This window comes from Thermobia domestica, chromosome 11, assembly GCF_964235325.1.
Source record: "Thermobia domestica chromosome 11, izTheDome1.hap1.1, whole genome shotgun sequence".
Classification (NCBI taxonomy): Eukaryota; Metazoa; Arthropoda; class Insecta; order Zygentoma; family Lepismatidae; genus Thermobia; species Thermobia domestica.
The window spans coordinates 22786076-22810486 of NC_137464.1; the positions used below are offsets into that span (position 1 = coordinate 22786076).

General features: G+C 36.4%; 1 protein-coding gene across 2 annotated transcripts in view; it reads right to left on the reverse strand.

Moving 5' to 3' along the window:
* LOC145663978 (AMP deaminase-like) overlaps positions 1-16714 on the reverse strand; it is a 134398-nt gene extending 117684 nt beyond the window's left edge. The window contains exon 1 of one of the 2 annotated variants that reach the window (XM_081730235.1): positions 14217-16714. The gene's annotated coding sequence lies outside the window, so the exon portion shown is untranslated. Of the gene's footprint in view, positions 1-11240; positions 11390-14216 lie in introns of those variants that run through there. The other variant, XM_081730236.1, reaches the window with a different exon arrangement.
* Between the last annotated feature and the right edge of the window lie 7697 nt (positions 16715-24411).

A 24411-nucleotide genomic window follows, 5' to 3' on the forward strand; every position in this document is an offset into this window, starting at 1 on the left:
ATAATTTGCTCTAAGTATATTACATATGGACAGAAATACGTTTGATTCGCCTTGGTGTTATTATCCGACAGCGGGGTTATGCTGGAAGGAGTCACATAAACTTAAAGCGGAATCCAAACTGCTTCTCGGTTTACATTTGAGAGAAATTGTCCTCCATTTGGACTCGACACCGGGACTAATTGGCGACAAATACATTGAGTCTGCCGACTCACTCACGAAGCACTCCTGATAAAAATACGTTGTACTGATCTTCACATACAATAATATAATTTGTAATATCATCGTCAACAGTCATTTCAGAAGAACAAAAAGATAAACAGTTGCACAAGTGAAACCATTATATATAAACCGGGAAACTCCCGCCTTAGCCATTGGGGAAAAAAATAAGGTAAACGTATCATAATCAGTACGTTAAAACTAAGGTATTAAATTACAAATTTAGTATGTAGATATCATTCAATAAAATTAAAACTGAAAGTTCCATCCAAGCTATTGTTGGAAGCTACAGAGGAAGTCGATAAATTTTGCCAATTTCTATCAATATATTTAAATAACCTTGGTTTCTTTATAAAACAACAGGCATTCAGGCAAGAAGAAATATGCAATTTGGTGTCGTTTCGTATGTTTAGGCTTAACATCCTTATGTAATACAGAGGTTATCAAGGAGAAGATTTTCGCTTAAAGTGACACCCGAACCGCTACTTGGTATAAACTTGAAAGGAAGGTTATGGTTCCACTGAGAATTAACAATGGGACGCCTTGATTACAAGGTGAAAACGAGCTAAAACTAATGCAGATGGTTTGATATGTGGAAACGTCACCATGAAGTTCACAAGATTTAAAGCATTTTTCGTTTTTCTAACCGTTTTCTTTAACAGCTGGTTTAAACCACCTTGGTTTAAACCAGCCAACCCTGGTAAAAGCCGAGATGTTAATTTTAGCGACAAGTCGCTAAATCCAGCAAATTTGAAGAAGCGAAAGATTACAAGATTTTTACAAAAACGACTAACAACTTCTTTAGCGACTTTCGAAGTGTCTTGGCGAAAAAACTGGCGAATTCATTTAGTGCTGTTGTTCCAAGTTTTAAAAATATGATATTATTTACTGAGCAATACCCACGAGATTGGTGAATAATACGAACGCAAATCATTATGTAAGTTGCACTTAGACAATAATTCGGGAAGAACGTGTGGTTCATGACGTCGCCACGTCAATGAATAACAATAAGTAACACCATTTATCATAAATAACAAAATGAATTTGAAAAACTGGCTGAATTAATAGGTTTGAAACTGTATGTTAACGTTGCGTAGAGTTCATGAGCAAACTTTTTGCAAAATTAAAACAGTTCCCAGCCATTTCCGAGTTCTACAAAAAAGCTACATCTCTGTAAATAATTGTTTGAAGGTCGGCGAAAGTCCAATCATTGATTTAGCATAAGAGAGGGCTTATTCCCAATTTCAGATAGATAAGATAGATTAATGGCGCAAAGTGTGATAAAGTGGAAAAATAATGTGACAACAATGGAGTGTTGGGTGGAGATTTATGAGTATTAGGATTCAGTGGGGGTTAATTCATAAATAGTCAGTTCATTTCGCTATGAGAGTGCTCTCTCTCTCTCTCTCTCTCTTTATGTGGAAATTGTGTCAGCTATACCCTAAGTACGAAATTCGCTTAGAATTCTCGGAAAAAATCGTCATTCATATGAAATACCAGACTCTTTGTTATTAAAATAATTAGAATCAAAGCAGCGTTTTCACAGCAGAAGAGGTTATGGGAGAGACAGTGCTTCTTACTTTTTTTTTAAGTAAGATTTTTGCTTTTGTTGATTATATTTACGTATACATGTCTACGTTGTTTCATAAAAACTAAGAAGTAAAAAGAAAAAGTAGTTTTCAGCGTTAAATCAACAAATACCTCTTTTAGCGACTTTCGAAGTTGAATTTAGCGAGATTTTGTTAATAAGAGCAAGTGTGGTGAAAGGCTTTGATCGTGCCGTGCAAGGCCGGGGTTCTGGACTTCTTGTGGCGTTATGTTTTCATGTATAGTCAAAACAGTAGTGTAACTATATTTGTCTTAATTACAGTCCACATTTTATACATAATGACTTGTGTCATTAATAATACCAATACATGATTTCCCCTCATACGTATTCTGTCTAGCAATACAAAATTTGGTACACACATTTCTTATCCCCTATAATATTTTTCGAGATACATTTGGGTTGTATACTTTTACCCGAGGATACTCCAGAGGGGTCCAAAGTTGATAGAAGGGCTTTCTGGAGGGAATTTTCCCAACATTCTCCCAATTTTCCCTGCTCATGTACGTTATCAGCCCCAATACATAGCACCTCTGGCAAGCTTGTTTCATGCTGAAGAGAATGAGAGAACCATGACTTTCCAATGAACAGTGTTGATGCAATACCTATTTCACTGCGAGTGTACGATTTTCTTTATACTAGCAGAGTCAATGGGCCCCAGGGACTTATTCCGTTGTCCATGGCACCTAATTTTTTGAGCATGAACATATCTTTGTTATGTTTATCGAATGGACTAGGTTTGATTAGAAAGTTCCATTGACAGGTTCATGTCCTTTTCTTGTGAAAATCGACTACAACAAAATGAAATCAACTTCTATGCTCCAATAACAGAAAGTGTGAATGAAAAGTTTGATACAACCGTTAAGAATATAAAACTTACGAGATGCCTAGGTTATCGATTGTAAAGCGCTCCACGATTACAATACATTGTCAACAGGATGTAACACTTATTTTCCTCTGACTAGGGATGACTTCAAAGTTTAACCTTGAATCTGGGGATAACCTATATATTTTCTGAAACGGTATGTCGAGCAGGTTCCAAAACAGGTTTCAATTTCTTGCCAGGAAGTGACATCACCCCTTCAAGGTTGGAAATATATAGAACAACTTGACCTAAGAATATAATAAGCACTACCCAATTATATGCTATATTAAGGTAATAAACGCAAAAAAACAAAATAATTATTTCATTATAAATATTCTACATTAGTGAACCTCACTATCACGCCGTAATCATGAGAAAGTGTGAATTACGTGGCCCTGACACCTTAAAATTCCTAGCAGCACCATCTTGCCAGGACTGTGACATGTGAGTTACATGACTAAAGCCAAGCTCCAGCATACAACATTCCCTGTCATTACCCGGGACTTGCGGTGGCTAGAGGGCTTAAACCCTGAAGGGTGACCAATCGGGTTTATATAGCTACAAAGAAAGAGCTGTTCGGATCGAGTAAATGAGCTTAAATTGCCATGACTAGTTTTTTCTAATTAGTAACTTAATCTGTTGAACGTTTTTTGTACCGTGTGATCTACCAAACAACTCATCTAGATGAGCAGTTGACGAATATATAAAGAAAGTACAGAAATGTATATAGGTAAAATCGTGGAAAATACAGAAATTGAAATACGTACACAGAATGTGTCACATTTAGCCATAACAATGAATCACATTAGTTGTGATACCAAATTACTTACTGTTGACTAGATATTATGGATATGTTTTCCTCAAATTTATAAGTCCACTAATATAGGATATTTATAGTGAAATAATCATTTTCTGGTTTTATTACCTTGATATAGGATATACTCGGGTAGTGCATATTATATTCTTAATCTACTAGTCATGCGGAGTACTTTGATATATAGAACATATAGGTCAAGTTGTTTTATATATTTTCAACCCTGAAGGGATGGGGTTACTTCCGGGCAAGAAATGGAAACCTGTTTTGGAACTTGCTCGGTAAACCCTTTCAGGAAATGTATAGATTATCCCCAGATTCAAGGTTTAACTTTGGATCATTCCTGGTGAGAGGAACTTTTGGGGCTACCCTAGCTCAGTCGGTAACACGGCTAACATAAACGCAAGAGAAACGACTTCAAACCCGGGTCCAAGGTTAAGTTACTGTAATGAATATTCTCAACATGTGTAGTTAAAACATTAAGTGTGTACTTTAAACAATTTACATGATGCAAATGATTGCAAGAGGCAATGCTATTATCAGCACATTACAAAAAGAAAATACCACATTCATATAAACTAATGCGAAAAAATCTTCATAAAAGCAAATCATTTTAATGGTATTGCAGAAAAAACTTGCAAGGATTTTATTGTGATTGCCTTTGCACAAACACATTTGAAACAAATTATTATGTTTTAGAGGTTAGAAATTTTAACTTCCATCTTAATATTTTAGTTATTATTTTTTAATAATGGCAAGTGAGAAATATTTATTGTATTTTATCAAACTAAGAATCTTGTGGGTGCGGCGCAATCACAAGAATATTTGTGTGGGTGATGTAGCCCCGGAGCACCCACGTACTCGGCGTGCATGAACGAGATTGAAACTGAGACTGCTATTTGTCGATCGAAAGGAGACTTTAATGTATGCAGTCTCCTCTCGTAGTTTCGGTACCATTTCTACTTCCGGGCTTGTTCTCTCGTAACTGGTTGCATAATGCACTTACATAAGTAGTCGTATATTTAAATATGAGAACTTACCTAATTCCACATGACTGATCATTTTAACTAAAATTACCAACCGGTTCCTCTCCTTATGACAGTTATTTTCTTGCAACAGAGGATGAAAAATATAACAACTATAATATTAATTGCACATATGCTTGCGCAAATAAAAGCAAGTAGAGTGTCGGACTCCAACGTGATTTTTTCTGTCGCCATGAGTTGGTTAATGCGTTGATGTCGTTCCCTTTCCGGGCATTATGGATCCATGGTCATGTGCCCCCTTCCACAATTGATGCATTTGGAGTCTTGTGTACATGAGTTAGCGTCATGCGGTGCTCCACATCGATAACAGTTTTTGTTTCGCGCGGCACACCCTCTGGAGGTGACCTAGGCAGTAACATCCCTCCCTGCACTGTTTAACAGCGGGTACATATGTATATATAATGTGTCCTGCACGGTAAAGTGAGCAGAATTCCGGGAGACGCTGTGTGTCAAAGGTTATTACTACTGAGTGTGTAGGGCGGATGGAGGAATCTACCCATTTTTTAATACGTCGAATGTGAAGCACTTGAGTGCGACACTAGATTTTCTTGTATTTCTTCCTCGGTAAAGTCCAGATACACACCATGAATAATTCCTACTGATCGGGTTGTATAATAGGGTACAATCCGCGGCAAAAAACCTGCAACATGAGGATGTAAGTTTATTGTGAAACTACGCCTTACAGCACAGGGAATGAACATAACGTCTCAGTGGAACGAATCACGGCAGGATAAACTTCGGCCTCCTCCAGTGCACACTTATATTGGAGCAAAAGACTTCGTCCTTTCACAAAAAACTTATATGCTCATGTTGCAGGTTTTTTGCCGCGGATTGTACAAAAGCCGACCAACCATGTGTTTTAAGCAGTTCATGTTGAAGAAACTCGTTAGCCTGTCGTCCGGTATGAAATTCAATTTTGATTAGGTTCTTTCCCGTGAGGTGAAACCATTTCATGCCAGCCACTTTGGTTTGGAAGAGAATTTTAACTAGTACGTGCGAATGTTTTCACACCGTTGTTACGTTATCCGTGGTAGAAACCGGTACCATGTGTACCACATATGGTGGGGCATGGTGGGGTAAATATAAATTTGGGGCAGGGTTTGAAAAAAAACGGGTATTTTTGAAAAAACCCAACCCACCTGGGCCCATATGTGTTTTTCGGGTATTTTCGTTTTTTTTTTTTTTTTCGAAATATTTCAATGTCTTTGGGGTAAAAGTGTTAAAATGTGATTTATATTTCAAGATTGTCATTGTCACAACTTGCAACAATATTCTGTACACTACTGCTTTGAAAAAATGGCTGCCATTTTGAAATTTTACATTGGATCACCGAGAAAATCTATACAGCAAATTTAGAACGTCTCTTGCTTATTCCCTCAAAATTTAAACTTAAAAGTCCGAAAATTGCACCCTGTAGCGTGGATACCCGCTAGTTGAAAAATGGCCGCCACTTTGAAATTTTACGTTGGATCGCCGCCAAAAAATATATATACATAGCTAATTTAGAGTGTCTCGTGCTTCTACTCTGAAAATTTCTACTCAAGACCCGAAATTGAGCTTTGTAGCATGGATACCCGCTATTTTGAAAAAAAAAAAAAAGCCACCATTTGAAATTCTACGTTGGTATGCCAAAATCTATGCAGGAAATTTAGTGTGTCTCGTGCTTGTACCCTGAAAATTTAAACTTAAGACCGAAAGTTGTACCCTGCAATGTGTGTGTGGTACAGATAGACAAACGAACTAATGACCGAGTCATCCCAGGAGTCTTAGTAACGTTCGCTAAATATGAATACCAAATATATTAATTTAGAACTAAGATATCATTCATGTATTATGAAATAAATGTTCCAAAATATCTTATATGGCATGTTTTACCAGCGTAAAATGAATGGTTTTATTGTTGAAATCCACTTGCGATACTTTATGCGTTCAATTACGGGAATTTCCCTAGCACTAGCAAGATAGTTTTCCCGAAAATGTATTTAAAACAATTAACAAAGAGATAATTCATATTTTATTAAGTAAGTGTTTCAAAATGTCTTAAATGAAATTAAATATCTTTCAGGTTAAAATGAATAGTTTTATTGTTGAAGTATTCACTTCCGATGCTTTGTGCGTTCAATTGCGTGAATTTCCCGAGCACTTCTTTCACGACGGGTTTTCACCGATAATGCAGCTTTGTTTACTGTACATCGACCACTTCCACTAGTACGGAAGCTTAAATTCAGCACTTGAAACAGTAGCGTTACATAGTCTTCGGAACTCCGAGTATTAAGATTCTTAAATTTGACAAGAATTTTTACGCTACTGCTGATGACGATTCTACAGAATGCTTATTTGAAGAGTATCAACTAATGACGGAACTACACTACTGTTGTTGGAAAAGCAAGTTTTACTGAAGAATACTTGTGTTACCATCAAATTTATGAAATAATAATTATGTATTTACATATTTACTGGTGGTACAGGCGCCTATAGCATTAAACTCGTCAAATGTATAAGGGATAAGGTCCCCGGCGTCGCCGAGGCGAGCACACTATTCACGGAAAGAATTTTAAAAATATAGTGAAACCTCTCTAAAGCGGACAGCCGTGGGGAATCAAAAATTGTCCGCTATAGAGGAATATTTTCTTACGTAAATTAATAAACAAGGTAATATGCAATTAGAAAAAATATTTTTGCATGAATCACGTATTTATGAATATTACCAAAATGTTACTGTTCTTGCATTATTTTGCGTCATCCAATTCCTTATGTTCGAGGCACAACATGGGAATAAGATGTTAATAGTTCTCTGCATTTTACATTTATCGCTACTTACTACGTTTTTGGTGTGTTGCTTTAATTTGTGAGTCAATTGCAGTCTATTATTTTTTTTTTTTAAAGACAATATGCGTACCCATGGTCAAAAATACCAAACTTGTCTTCTGCTTCGTTAGAGATTCCAGCGGGACAGTAGAAAGATGCCATCCCAAACAGTGGGCAACTGTCAATCACTTTTGTTTCTGAAACAGGTTGGATGGGAGTGGAATGCAAGCAGAGGACATAAGGGTGCTGTGAAACAGGGTACCTTCCTCTGGGTTGCTGAACAGACAGTTCAGGAGACAAAATGTTGTCACACCTTCATGTTCTTCCTTGGTGATATACGTATGAATGACTAAAAGTGTATTTTTACTGTAATTTTTCAACTTGTTTCTAGAGAAAGTGTCCGTAATACGGAGGTAAATAATACCTATAAAAGACAAGAAAGACTGTCCGTGTCCGTACTAGAGTGTGTCCGCTTTAGAGAGGTTTCTCAATATTTTTTTTTCCTATTACGGTGTCTGGGGATTACAAAATATGTCCGTTATGGGAGGTGACCGCTTTATAGAGGTGTCCGTTAGTAGAAGTTTCACTGTATAAAACTGCATATTTTACTTCAAATAGGCTATAAACACAATCCATACATTAATTTATTCTATAATTATCTGAAGCTAAGGTAAGCTTTTTTGTTCGTTCAGTGCATTCAGAACTTTATATAGATCCAACGTTGAATATTGTATACTTCAACATGAAAGCATCTAATTCGCTCAAGGAAAGTCCAAGGTCTGATAAAAGTCACTTTCAATGTGATCACCTTAGTTGTACCAATAATATACTAACAAAAAGTTCAAAAACGCAGGTGGGTTTTAAAGTTTATTTTTTTTTTTTTTTCAGGTGGGTCCAACCCTGGTCAGGGGCCAATGTGTAATTGACTGTTACTTCTGTAGCAACCAGGGTTTGCCCAAGTGGGCCCAGCCCGAAAAAAACCACCGGGATTTTTCGGGTTGGAACCACCTGAAAAAAAAAAAACACTTTATAACCCACCTGGGTTTTTGAGCTTTTTGTTAGTAAAACTAAGGTGATTACATTGAAAGTGATTTTGGACATTCCTTGGGCGAATTAGATGCTTTCACGTTAAAGTATACAACAAAATTAAACATAAGACCTTTATGAAGTTCTTAATGCACTGAATGAATAATAATAATAATAATAAAAAAAAACTTACCTTAGCTTGAGATAATTATAGAACAAATTAATGTATGGATTATGCTTATAGCCTATTTGAAGTAAATATTCAATATCATATTTTATGAAAATACTTTCCGTGAATAGTGTGCTCGCCAACTCGGAAACGCCGAGGGACGCTATCCCTCATACGTTTGACAGATTTAAGGCCATAGGTGCCGGTATTACAGTTGCGGATCCAGGACGGACTTCTGGGGGGGGGGGGGAGCGGTGGGTTGTAATACTGCTACTTTTAAGAGCTCAAAACTCTGGGATGTTTTATTTATAAATAAAATAAGAAAGTTTCCTCTTCTGGGGGGCAATTGCCTCGATCGCCGCCCCCCCTCCCTGGATCCGCCACTGCGATATTACCAGTAAATATGTAGTGTATTAATAAAACTGTTAGTATTACTTATTATTACCTTTGATGGTTAACACAATTATTCGTCAATAAAATTTGGTTTTTCAACAACAACAGTTTAGCTCAGTTCTCTTCAAATGAGCACTCTGTACAATCAACACTAGCAAAGGCGTAAAAATTCTTGTCAAATTTAAGAAGCTTAATGCTCGGAGCTCCGAAAACGATGTAACGCTTACTATTTCAAGTGCTGAATTCAAACTTCCGTACTAGTGGAAGTTTCGATGTACAGTAAAGGAAGCTGCATTTTCGAAAAAAACTAAAAAAAGTCGCGAAAGAGGTGCTCGGGAAATTCCCGCAATTGAACGCACACAGCATCGGAACTGAATACTTCACAATAAAACTATTTATTTTATGTTGGAAGATATTTAATTTCATTTAAGACATTTTGAAACATTTACTTCATAAAATGTGAATTATATCTTTGTTAATTGTTTTAAATTAATTTCTGGAAAGAACCGTCTTGCAACAAGTGCTCAAGAAATTCCCGTAATTGAACGCACAGTGTCGAAAATGAACGTCATCAATAAAACCATTTATTTTACGTTGGAAAATATTTATGTCGTATAATACATTTTGAAATATTTATTTTATAAGACATGAATTATATCTTTGTTTTAAATTAACCCTAGGAACACCAAGGTATTTTGCTTACATTAAAAACTAATGTTTGTGGGCCTAAGAGCCCCCCCCCCCCTCCTTGGTGATCCTAGGGTTTAATATATTTGGTGTTCATATTTGACTAACGTCACTGAGGTTCCAGGGATGATTCGATCTACATTTGTTCGTTCATCAGCCTTACTACAGGGTACCACTTTCGATCTTTTAAGTTTAAATTTTCAGGGAACAAGCACGACACACACTAAATTTCTTGTATATATTATGGGGGCATAGGGCATACCGACGTAAAATTTCAAAATGGCGGCCACTTTTTCAAAATAGTGGGTATCCATGCTACAAGGTGCAATTTTCGGTCTTTTAAATTGAAATTTTCAGAGTAGAAGCACGAGATACACTAAATTAGCCGTATATATTTTGGCGGCAATCAAACGTAAAATTTCAAAATGGTGGTCATTTATTTCAAAACAGCAGTCAACAGAAAATTGTTGCAATAATGATAATCTTGAAATATAAATCTATTTTTAACAGTTTTACTCCAAAGACATTGAAATACTTCGAAAAAAAAAAAAAAAAAACAATTAAACCTGAAAAAACCCATATGGGCCCAGGTGGGTTGGGCTGTTTCAAAAAACCCGGGTTATTTCAAACCCTGGTAGCAACAGAAATGCTATTGTCCATATGCACTTCATTTCCACTAGCAGGGTGTCGGAACTGTGGGGGGCAAGAAACTCGGTTTGCCCCCTCACTTTCAGAATGTAAAAACGTCACACAACAGTGATTATATGAATTATTTTTTTTTTTTTTTATGGCAATGTGAAAAAGTTATTTCAGATTCATCTTCCTCTTTGAGACATGGGACAGAGCTCTTTTTCTGACCCCATGTTAGACAGAAAGATTTAGGAAAAAGATTTGAAGATTCTCTTTATTTCTATTGGTGTAAATTCTTGAAGAATTGTTGAGGTCTAAATAATGAAACGAGTCGTCGAGAGAGATTTTCAAGTTTAAAAAAGATAAGTTTAAACGTGCAACGGGACATTTAAATATATTTTGTATAAATTTAAATTAGTGTTCATACAAACAATATGCAAAGTGCAGTAAGTTTCGTAGTGAAAAGGAAAAATATATTCCTTATTGAATGTGGTACGGGAAAATCTCGAATCAGATTCCAATCCAACTACAAAGGAATTCAAATTACGTTGGAAAATATCATCAGTAATAGATGTGGCATTGGTCTAAATGACGATTGAAAAGTAGCACAGAAAAGGTATTTGAAAAGAATGAACAAATTCGAAATGATGTTTTCTCTGATAGTCAGTATACATGCTTTTGTACCTTGTGAACAACTGAAGAAAGTGCTTCAAAATTCTGAAGCTTCTGCTTCTGGAGCTAAAAGAGCAACAGCGATTCTAAAGGATACTCTGAGAAACCTATTAACAAGCAGTGCATTTGAAAACATCTATAAGAAAGCAAAGGAAAATACAGACAGAGTACACTTAAAATTGCCCACTTTATCAAGAATAAAGAGAACACCAATTAGGTTGGAACAGACTGATAATTCTTCTAAAGCAGCTTCCTAGAACCTGCATCAGTTCTTCGAATAAAGTACTTTGAAACCATTGACTACTTACTGAATGAAGTGCAGCGTCGTTTCATTCAGCCAGGCCTCCAACAATTCATAAAACACGAGAAGATAATTTGTGAAGGAGCTGCATATGATGATGAGTTTTCCTCAAGAGGTTATTTGAAGCAGGAATTGGAAGTTCATGCGTCGGATTTTAACCTGGTTAAATTATGCCCTCAGCTACCTTGATGACCACCAGCATATTAAAAATTATTAGTGCTGAAACCCCAACTGTTCGCAGCCTTCTCGACCAATACAAGTCGTTCGTCTAGGGACTCTCGTTCTCACTGTGCGAGTTTCTTTAGCATCTTACAACAGATCATTCAGCTCTTTGCGTAGTGTAAAGATATACTTGAGGACGTCCATGATGCAGACAACAATATCTTATCTGCTGTTGTTTTATGTGCATGACGACAGGCTTCAAAGTTAGATTTAAACATCATTGTAAGAGAATTTATATCAAAGATAAAGCGAAAGGAATGCCACTTTTGGTCAATTTTGAAAAGAAATAAATCTAGAATCGAGTAAGTGAAAATGTTAAGCGTTACATAACCAATTCTTTATATTACAAAATAGCACTTAAAATTCAATATAGATTTGAATTATTCCTTATCAATTGTGTCGTACTTTATTAGTGTGAAGTGAATATAATGAAATTAGGAAGAGAGGTGAATGTAATAATAAATTGGATGTACTGAAGTTAGTGTAGTAGCCAATTAGGCTAGAGTGCACTTTATGCAACAAGTGATTTTGTCACAGGTTGTGGCATTGGAAGAATGGAATCACTGTTATTTGTAACAGGTACGGAATCGGTGTTTTAGCGGTTGGTGGCACTGATGCTGCCTCCTGTGGTGTGGTTGGTTGGTTGTGTTGAAGTCGCTGATTGGTTGTTATGTAATCGTGGCTGATGTTCGAATGTTGTACGGTTGAACATAGAATAGAATAGAATAGAATAGAATAGAATATTTTATTGTCATTGAGCTTTACAAGCAATACACAACGTCCGAATGAAATATATATATATATATATATATATATATATATATATAATAATCATTACCTACAGACAATCAGTTATTGGTTAATATTATTATGAACAACCTAATAATATTTGAAATAAAGTGATACTGCAAACTAGGACACAATGTCTTGACATTCACTAAACTCTTGAATCGAGTAAAATGGATTCGTTATTAACCAATCATATAACTTTTTCTTATAAATCTTAAATGGCAGCTGTTGTATGGAGGATGTTAGTTTATTAAATAGCTTTGGTCCTATAACTAAATAACTATTTTTGATCTTCGATAACCTAGTGAAGGGTATATCCATTTTCTTACACAATCTATGTTTGTTGCATTGGTGAAGTGTGATGTTAAGTCAGTTTGGATGTCGTTTTGTTGTTCTGATATTCTCAAGTGAGTTTCGGATATTATTATTTTGTTGAAATATGTTTCTGATACTGAAGTGAATTCTTATCGTTTGAGAATAATTTTGAGAACAATGAGAATATTTAAATATATATATATATATATCCATTTCATTATCAACGAGTGTTCTGGAACTTCCTCGAAACTTAGTAGGCACACTGTTTCGGATTAGTTGTGTTTCTGTAGAGAGGTGTGTCTTGAAACAATCGTTAGAAATTCTAGTGACCTTATCGGAGATCCTGGAATAACAGTTGAGGTAGACAAGAGTTTGTTCGGTAGACGCAAATTTAATGTGGGTCGAATGCGCCGTAGTCAGACATGGGTAGTTGCTGACTGGCTGGTGAAATGTATTTAATTTTTTTTTTTTTTCATGCTGGATTGATTTATTTATAATTAGTGGTAAGTGTTACTTGGCAGTTGTTTTTTCCTTATTACCTTAGATTTATAGTAGTGGTTTTATTATTTATTGTTGTTTGGGTGTTACCTTTTGGTCCTTGAGAGGGGTTTGGGGAGCGGCAGCCCCCCATTTAGATCTCAAAATCGATTGTTACCGTTTCACCTGAATTGATTTCTCGGAATAGTTTAGGGCTAGTTATCAAGGACATCATTATTCGTAGCAATTGAAGAGTAAATTTTTGGTGAGTGTGGTAGATTATTGGTTAGCACTCGTAATCTATTGTCGTTGTTATGATATATCTTGGTTTGCTGGTGCGAAGTTAGATTACGATTGCTTATTAGGTGGTCTACACAACTTGTCCAGGATTTATTTTTCGATTGCTTCGAGTGACGGGATCATTTTTGGGAACTGATCTCCGAGCTGTTCCGAGGAATCGGTTCCAATGAATGTTCGGCATAAAGTGCACTCTTACCGCCAATTAAAAGTACAAGTAACTCTGCATAGGTGTGATTAGTGTAATTGAATTTTCTACATAAATTTTATGAAGTCCTTAGTGAAAATTCTATCTTTCCATTTCTGGCTCGAAGTCAAGTAGAAAAATAAATTTTCTTATTTTTTACTTGATTATGTACTTGTTTTATAATCTTTACGTTGCTTTTTACTACAAAGTTTGTAGTTCTAATAGTAATTCATATTACAGTGTACTGCAACATTAGAACTGGATTTTATCTTCTTATTTTCCTCGTTTCCAAGTGATTTAAGTAGCTTCAAGATTCTTGAATAGTGTCCGTATGGCCATTTCCAACACAGTTAAAAATATGTATATAAAATGTTACAAAAGTTGTACTTACAAACAGCCATTGTAAGTTCTACAATTTTTACTTTTTCATACGTTTTTAACTGTGATTTAAATGGCTGAAAATTTCTGCACCATACCAAAACACAGCATAAAACTGGCACTGGATTAATTAATCTTAATGATGTACACCTAGAAGCTTTTCGTAGATGGAAATTTTACCCTTACGAAGTTATTCCCAGTTGCATTATTATTATTATTATTATTATTATTATTATTATTATTATTATTATTATTATTACATTGTTCAACCAAATCCCATTATTGTTACATTAGGAAGATATATTTGTATTATCTTACCTACGTTATTTTCCGGCGTCTATTTCCAAGACAGCAACTGCCCCCCTCCCCCCAGCTGAAAAACACTTTTGACGCCACTGTCCACTAGTAATAATTAGCACTGTTACTTTCGGTGGTGGTGGAGATGGACCTCCTGACAGCTCCGCCATGAGGCGGGGTAACTGATCACATATTACACTAGCTTAATGTAGGTCAATCTGCACTCCACTAGTTGATCACTCACGATTTTTTTATTTTCAACCGTGACAAACATCTTGGCATTTGAAGGCGGCGCTCCAAGTTCCCTCTACAGTCTATTACAAAATAACTGAACCACCTGCTAAAATGTCAATGTTTTATTTTCCTTTAGAAAACTATTAATTAATTTTATCACTAAATGGGCTTAACGTATTATACAATTTTTAGCCATTGCATTTTGATATATTTTTGTTTATTACTGCTTATGGATTTTGTGTGCTTTTTGCTCAACAAGTGGCAGTGCACTTACTATGCAAATGGCTGCCTTACTATGTTGAAGTGAATGGTGATCTGCTGATCGTTGTTAATGAAAATTTGTTCCATACGTAACCTTTGGTACTTGTGAGTTGTTATTTATGATCTGTATATGATATTTAGTGCTTTGTGATTGTTCCTCAATAGTTAGTGTGATTACGTGCAAAAATGGTAAACTACTGAACGACACATTCCCTCGTAAACAACTGGTGTTGTACCATCGTGGCATTTCGCAACGTTAAATTGCCAAACAATTTGAATTGCATTATACAACGGTTGGTAGAGTTATTAAAAAAGCAAACAATGTATAATAAGTCCTCTTTGAGAGACAAATGTAGCCGAAGGCGAAAAACAAGCCCTCGGATAGACAGAAAAATAAAGGCCCTAGCTCTGACAAGCAGAGCATCATCTTCACGACAAATTGCTCAAACTGTGTCCGATGATACTGGTATTAGTGTAAGCTACGTGACAGTTGTTAGACAGCTAAAGGAACAAGGAATTCGGAAGAAAACACCTAGAAAGAAGCAGGGGCGGATCCAGGACGGACTTCTGGGGGTGGCGGTGAGTTGTAATACTGGTACTTGGAGCTACTTTTAAGAGCGTCAAAATTGGGGATGGGGTTTATTTATATATAAAATAAAAAAGTTTCCTCTTCTGGGGAGGGCGATCACCCCGATCGCCTCCCCCCCCTTGGATCCGCCCCTGGAAAGAAGTCGATACTTAACGCAAATCACGTAAGAGTCAAGAAACTTTCTTAGCATGTACGAAGCGTGAGGTGTTGAAGAATGGAACATGTGATTTTCTCTGATGAAAAAAGTTTAGGGTGCTTGGGAACGACAGTGGCATCCGAGCCGACTATGGATGAGAAGTCTGGAAGAACTTAATAGCGACTGTATATCACCATCAGAGAAGTTTGGTGAGAGTGTAATGGTGTGGGGCTGTTTCACGTCGAAAGGTGTCGGAAGACTAGAAATTTGCAACAGGTCAGTTAATGCACAGTATTACATGGACATTTTAAACCGTAAACTTCTTTCAACAGCATGGGACCATTTCTCACGCAAAAACTTAGATTACTTCATATTTCAAGATGGTAATGCGCCGTGTCACAGAGCTGCTGTGGTAAAGAAGTGGTTTTCAGGCACGCATATCCAAACGTTTTGATGGCCACCTAACTCTCCAGATATGAATCCTATTGAAAATTTATGGCATATAATTTCTCACAAGCTTTCAGGGAAGTGCTTCCAAACAAGGAAGGAGCTTATTGAAGCTGTGGTGCAAGTTGGTTCTATGAGTTAGAGGTATCCTTGTGCCAGTCTCTCGTACACAGCATGCCAAGTAGGTTGGCACACTGAAAGCGGCACATGGAAAACATACAAAGTACTGAATGAGGTATATATGCAGTTATGGCTGTTATACATTTAACAGTACTATTCATAATACCTGGCATCCATTTCTTGTTCAATAATGAAGTTAACAAGCGTTCATACAAAGTGCATGAAAAGGAATATGTTCATACTTTCTATAATAATGGCAATTTGTAGCTTATTATAATGTAATATTGTATTTGAATCTTTTGTCTCTCTATATTTAGTAGCTAAAACACCGAACTATGTATGAGAAATAATGTGGAACCATTGTAATTAATATTGTTGATAATATATATATCAATTCGCAAAATGTATCAATTTTTCTTAGGTTGTGCAGTTATTTTGTAACAAACTAAATGCTGCTAGCAAATGCGAGTCCAACGGTATTGACACGTTTATTTTGTACACATCCACGTCTATCCCCTGCCACCTGATCGCGCTGTATTTCCTCTGCTTAGTCATAGCCACACCCCTTAGCACTCGGCAACGTCGCGTCAGAGCTTGCGTTTTATTCGTTGAGCTGAAATGCCAAGATGTTTGTCACAGGCTTAGCACTTGTACACTGAAGACGTAAAAAGCGACATGAGATTTTATATTATCACTTCCAAATACACGCGCGAACTCTACACTCGCGTCACGCTGATTCACAGTCAGTTGTTAACTAGTATTACCAGATCCTATCAATGTCATACACTATCTCACAAGCTATTAGAATTAAGTGTATGACTTGAGTTAAAATTACTTTTTAGAATGAATGTTCTATTAACAATTTTCAAACGGATTTACGTTTAGCATACTGAACTGAAGAATTTGAATGATATAAGAAGTATAAATGAGAGTAGGTGGGAAAAATAGCATCCCCCTGGGAATTTTTTATGTCTCCCAGCCAGGGATGAAAACTTTCCAGAGTGGGATTTCCCCCTATCCCTAGCCGTTATTCGCACCCTGGATATACGACAGTATTGATATTTTCTAAACCTTAGCCAAATCAAAATATGATATCTTCACACACCTAGTGCATTCTGGGGAAAAAACATAGGCCGGCTAAACAGCTTCAGTGATTTCGTTGGAAACCCAAGCCAAGCAAGATTCAGGTGTCAAATTGCTGTGGAAGGTGTGAATGTACCCTCCTCTCAACCCGAAAGTTTCGAAGCCTAGTGTTAACATTTTTATTAGGCCATCTACTTTTTTAAACAATGATAGCGAGCAGAGTGGATGGTAGTGAAACCATCCGTCTTTTCTTTCCTTACTACTGCCCAAGCAAGTTAACATATCGAATTATTCTATTAATACAGATACAAGCGAGCCATCTGTTGAATACATAATGGAGTGCAGCTGCACGACAGAGAATGCTGTCTCCAGAAGAAGAAAAAAACTTTCTGTTCTAGCTCTCTTGCAGCTTCCATGTTCAATCGTGGAATCAGTATCAAGAATGTTATTTTCTTTTCAATTTCTAATCGAACTTGCCATTAATCTCCATATTGATGGATGTTATTAATTTCACAGTATGACTTCCATTACAATTGTTGAATATATTTAAATGCCCAGACTACATGTCACAAATTATACCAATAAATTACCATACATGTTATTTACTTCTACACATTATTATACTAATACTGTCGTATGTCACTACCAGAGGCGCACTGGGACTACAAGGGTCCACCCTGAGTATGATGCTTAATGGGGAGTTTACACTTAGTCGATTTGCGTTCGATTCAGTTGCATTGACGTCACTTTCAACTTAATCGACCGTGTAAACGGGACTTCAACTTAATCGCTTGTTGATCGAAGGCGACTAATCGATTGGCAACTGAATTGAAAGACGTTTTATTTTCTGTGGTTGAAATAATTCAACACATCCATCGATCTGATTCGGCCTAGTTGCTTCGATTTAGTGGCAAATGCAGTGAGTCGATTTAGTCGTGCGACTAAATCGACCAAGTGTAAACGCCCCATAAGGGCCTTGATGAATACCGAGTTGGTCTGGAATCTGGACTGCCCTTTTAGGAATGAACCCTTAGCTGGAGACTTCGATGGCTAAACCTACGCCCCCGTGTATGTGTATCTATAGCCAAGTATTAATTCGCTTTCTTTATTTTCTATAGTCTGAAAATCTTTGCAATGAATCATACGTGTGCGTTCAAAATAGCGACTGTTTATATTGAAAGAGATTTGAATATGATACGATTCCATCTTCAAAATTATGAGGAATTTAATTTTCATGAATGGTACATGCAAACGAGGAATAAATTATAATAAACTTAATTTTATTGCGTAAAATAGTCTATCTTTGTAGAGTTGTTTGTATGATATATAAAGCAACATTGACATTGAGTAACCATTCAATTATGGAGGTGAGAAAAAGAAAGTAGCATTTTGAAAACACAGAGGGCCTTATGCAGAGTCATTTTGATACGTGATTAGTGTCATACTAAAGCATCCGACTAACATATGTTGCCTGCAGTAGTCAGGCATTTAGTATGACGCTAATTATACGTCAAAATGACTCTGCATTAGGCCCAGAAAGTTTAGAGAAACGGTTTTAAAACATTTCTGATAAAGCGCGCTGAGTTTGATAAGAAATAATTTCTTGTTGACTTCTTAAATACTAATTAAATTGGGACATTACTATAATATATTAGCATTACAGCCTAAAATATTTTTTCTACTAACGGCACCCTCTCAAAACCAAGGAAGAAAAACGGAACGAACAGCATGAACTTTAGATGTAAAAATTCGCATACCTATTGACAACACAGTGGTGATAAAGGATTTGTCAGTCATGTTTTTGATGCGTTTTGCAATTCTTATAAAATACGTGAATAATAAAGTTCATTTATCAAACCAACTTTTACAGCAGCATTTTTCTAAAGACAGAAGATGATTTCCCAATTCCATCGATAATTTCATCATTAGAGGTTTTTTGACGAACATCCCCTTCAAATGGCCATATCTAAGCATAAATGATTTCAGTATATGATTATAACTGAATGCTTGCTCACACGATACTTGAGTAACTGAAAGAGTTATCAAATATTTGTATACAATAAACAATGTTTGGAAAGTGGAAACATGCATGTTATGTCTTACAAGGTACATTCGCGAAATGTCCTCTCGAGATTCATCTAAAATTGATTTAAATGCAAAGTTCTCCGCGGCCCAAAGTGTATTGTACTAGTTTTAGCGGCCCATACGGGTAATTTGCATATTTATGGGCCTTCATTGGAATTCATACACTACTATAACGCTTGATCACAAAATTGCTTTTAGTTTCTTTAGATGTAACTGAATATGAATATGGGCAAAACAAATTGGATCAAGTACTACTTCTCTAACATGTGTCATCCACACCGGCCGCCATCTTGAATCCGCCATATTGGACTCAACTTTCGGTTTTTCAAATGGGAATAGGAGCATGTGATACATGAAATTCATATAAAATTTTCTCGGAAATTCATTGGTGTAGTGTGTTTTACGGTAGCTTGTACCATTTGCAAGATATTGTATGTTAAATGTGAGGCACTTCGCAAATTCAACCATTAAAAAGTTGTGCCGGGCCCGTATGTGATCTTTTACGTGATTTATTGTTGACGAAATGTTTTCTGAACGTACATACATACAGACACACAGATGTAAATAGGATATGATAGATCTTCACCAAAATCTGGTCGTAACTAGATTTACATTAGGCAGTTTGTTCGTAATACAATACTTCCTTGTTTTAGTATAAAATTGAAGTAATAACAATCACTCACAGAAATGTTGTAAGATTATGACACCAATGCTGTAGAGAGTTTGTACCTACAGTCTTTTCCAGTTAGAAATTATTTTGATTTGGAATCATCAAAAACGTAAGCGTAACTGATATTACTCTGCAATGTCTATATCGCGAAGTGCCTAGAGGGATTCAACATGTAATATCTCGCAAATGGTACAAGCTACAGTAAAACTCACTACACCAATGAATTTCCGAGAAAATTTTATATGAATTTGATGTATCACATGCACGTATTCCCATTTGAAAAACCGAAAGTCGAATCCAATATGACGGATCCAAGATAGTGGCTGGTGTGAATAACACATGTGAGAGAAGCAGTACTTAATCCAATTTGTTTTGAATATGCCCACATTCATGTTCAGTTACATCTAAAGAAACTAAAAGCAATTTTGTGACCGAGCGTTATAGTAGTGTATGATTGAATTCCGGGTATATGAAGACTCATAAATATGCAAATTACCCGTATGGGCCGCTAAAATTAGTACGATACACATTGAACCATGGAGAAATTTGCATTTAAATCAGTTTTACATGAATCCCGAGGGGACACTTCACGAATGTACCTTGTTAGTATCAACGTGTAGCAACACGAGAAATACTGCTTACACGGATGATTGTCTTTGCACATCTTGTAAGACTGGGCTTCTGAAAAAGAGGCAATGTATTCCTCAAGTTCAATTTCGCCCTTCAAAGCACTACACTCAGTAGAACTGTCGCATTCTGCAACATCTGCGTCGGGTTGTATGTCAGTACAGCCTATTATTTGCTTTATCACAGTAGTCTGGTAGAGTTTTCTGAAAATTTTCAAAACTTTTAGCAAAATTCAACAATTCACATTTCAAATTTTCAAAATTTAGATGGTAGTGAAAACAATCAGTGTGATTTTATCATTGTAAAATTTATTTTCTAGGGATTGGAAAGGGTGAGAGGCTTTATTGCTAATCGCTCTGAAATGAAGTATTAAGAAAATACCAGAAAGCTCATCGTTAATCGGGTTTCAAGTTATGACAATAATTAATTGTAATACCTTTCCGTGACCTGTTTGCTTCGGGGATCCTTTCGTAGTAAAGACCCATATGACCTGTGTAATACATACATTTCCCAAGGATGAATTATTCCACGTAACACACGCATAAATACAATTCAAATTATATTATTTTTAATGTTACTATTAGTAGCGTAACTAAGATCACGTGCCCCCATCCGCCCGCAATATTCCTAAATGGGACCCTCTCAATATTCGTCCACTATTATTAGGTATACCGAATTAGAAACCCCATCTTGCTATCTCCTTCCTCTTTATCGACTCGAACTTTAAAAAATAAAAACTGATTGCATCAGCGGAGACCTCCTTCTACCCAAGTTTTGAAAACAAGTAAAAGAATAAAAAAAATCATAAGTTAAAAGATAAAGATTTGCAGGAAAGGAGTGGTGCATTTCCATTGGGGTTCATTAAGAAATTGTTCCAATCTCCAGTTAATTCCCACAGCTTTCTAAGTCTTTGTTACTCTTGAATAAGAATATTGAGAATATTCTATGAAAATCCTTCTATAGTTAGGGAACCGTGTTAGACATGAAGTTGGAAACGCGAGTCATGGCATTGGAAAGAACCAGGCTTCCTGAATACAGCGGTGATGTTAGAAATCGGTCCCTTGGCCCAAAACCCAAGAATTCGGGCCCCACATGTTTGGGCTCAGATCCCTTCTATTCGATATCAAATATATTGTCCTTTCCCTTACTGACATGCAGCATTACAGTCAAGGGCGCCCATCAAGGAGAGCAAGGTGGGGCGCTTGCCCCCTTGAAGAAATTGTACTTTAGAATATCGAAAACCCAATAGAATTTTTACATCAGTTACAGCAAAATTTGAAACTATATTTGAAACGTCGCTTATACTTGCCTCCCCTTGGAAACTACAACATGGGCGCCCTTGATCATAGTATTGTCTTGTAATATTCGGTTGGTAACATTCAGCCAGGATAATAAAGAAACTTACTTCTGTGAGCAAACAGCATGAAAAATATGGCATGAACATACTTTGGAACCCGATTTTTTCGGCTTCGGGCCCCAGGGCAGATTTACGACATCATCGGTGTGCTGAGGGAAAACCGACTCTTTCCAATGCAACCACCTACGTCCAAAAACTCCATGCTTCATTAGTAAATAGAAGGGAGCCGTCCCTATACTTTCGGGGCCTGATATCCCTTCACCACTGTACTCAGGGAACCACGATCTTTCCATTGCCACCTCCCATGCCCAAGAACTACACATTTCATTGGTGAATAGCTCGAAACTTCAAGGCCCGATTCCTGGGACTTCGGGCACATTTTCTGACATCACCGCTGTGCTCAGCGGACCATTATTTATCGTCACCACTCGCGTCCAACAACTCCATGTCTAACACCATTTCCTTACCCTAGGAGAATAAGCTCCATTTTTTTTTATATGTTATCGATTGCACATCACATTATTGAATACATAGATAAATTATGGACGAGATATAATTTTCGAGCTAATAACTTACATGTAGTTTTGAGACTTTTTTCTGTTGTTTTATTGATTTTTCGACAAACAATGCAACGGGTTGGGCAGGGACCCCCTTTCCCTAGTGCCCCCTTACACTGCGGGCCCGTTAGTTACGCCACTTGTTACTATGAACGACAACGGAGTTTTGAATTAGTTATAACTAGAGACCGGATGTTTAGGCATTAAAAACCTGGAAAATAGGCAGTAGGCACTTAAAATTTAAGAAATAGCCAGTAAAATAGCCACTAAAATGTAACTCGAAATAATGAAAATAAATAATCAATACAATTAAAAAAATAAGTCATATATAATATTTAAAGAATGTAGAAATGTACCGGTTTGTTAATATCTTTTCTTGCATATATAAAAACGAAGCGTGACATGTATTCCATGTATATTTCGTAAATACATTCTCTATGTCAGTTTATCACTACACATAAGTCCAAATTTTATACACTTTATCAGTACATATAGCAGTACATCATCTTCCATTACATCATCTACAAATAGCATTTACATTTCTCGGAAGAGGCAAAACCCTTTCTTAAAATGCTAAATTATATATTATCCCCAATAAAGTCTTATTTTGAAGAAAATGAATAGAATAGGCACTAAAGCCATTATTTAGGCAGGAAGGGGCGAAAAAGGTAAAATAGGCAAAATAAAATTGGCTTACATTGAAACTATAGCCCTCACATAAACTTTAAAACGTCATTTTTGATCATAACTTTAATATTAAAGAATAGGCATTTTGCCTAACATTCGGTCTCTAGTTATAACTAATAGAGTAATGTCTTAAGTGATTTTGCAGAGCTCACTCGGAAATTTCCGAGAATCCGGGCGGCCCAGTCCGCCTCTGGTCACTGCGTGGTATGTAACTAATCCCTAAATTATTTAATATAATATATCAATTCATAAAATCAAATAGTTTACTGAATCAAATTTGCATTTTGAGGTACACTCATCTGCATATCAATATGTAGAGGAACAACAAAGATAATTCTGCTGTTCATACAAGGCATTCAACTATTTACACACATTGTATATATATATATATATATATATATATATATATATATATATACAGTGGCGGATCCAGGATATGATCAAGGGAGGGGCTAAACCATAATTTGCCGTTTTATCCAGTGTAAAGCAGAATTGAAGCCCATTTTATCTAGTGTAAACCTGAGCGTCAAGGGGGGGCTATAGCCCCGTAGCCCCCCCTTAGATCCGCCCTTGTATATATATATATATATATATATATATATATATATATATATATATATATATATATGGCCTATGGAAACCGGAGGTTCAATTCCGCGTTCACAAAAGCTCTCCACTGACTTCTATCCTTAGCTAACTGCATCCAGTTTCTACTTTGTATTCTAATCTCTGCGAGATCCATCTTAATATTATCCTCCCATCTGCGCCTAGGTCTTCCTAATGGTCGTTTTCCAAATGGTCTTCCAGTCAAGACTTTTAAAGCGTTTCTACTTTCTTCCATTCTAGCTACATGACCTGCCCACCTAAGCCTCCTAGACTTGACGACCCTAACAATGTTGGGTAAATCGTATAAATTATGTAGTTCCTCGTTATGAAGTTTCCGCCATTCCCCATTCCCGTTCCTCTTGGGTCCGAATATTCGTCATAGGATCTTGTTCTCAAATACTTTCAGTCTATGTTTTTCCCTCAGAGTAAGCGACCATGTTTCGCAGCCATACAGAACAACAGGCATGATTATCGTTTTGTATATTTTAAGCTTCAGATTTCTCGACAGAATTCGCGAAGACAAGAGATTTTGAACCGAATAGTAACACGAATTCCCTGCTTTTAGTCGATATTTAATTTCCTCGTGAATATGATTTTCCTCTGTTAATACCTAGATATTTGAAACTATCCACTTTATCAAAAGTATTATTTAATATTTTAACGCATCCATAATTTGCCGTATTACGGTCCCGACGCACTTCCATGTATTTAGTTTTCTCTGCATTTACTTCTAAACCCATGTCCCTGCAAGCGTTTA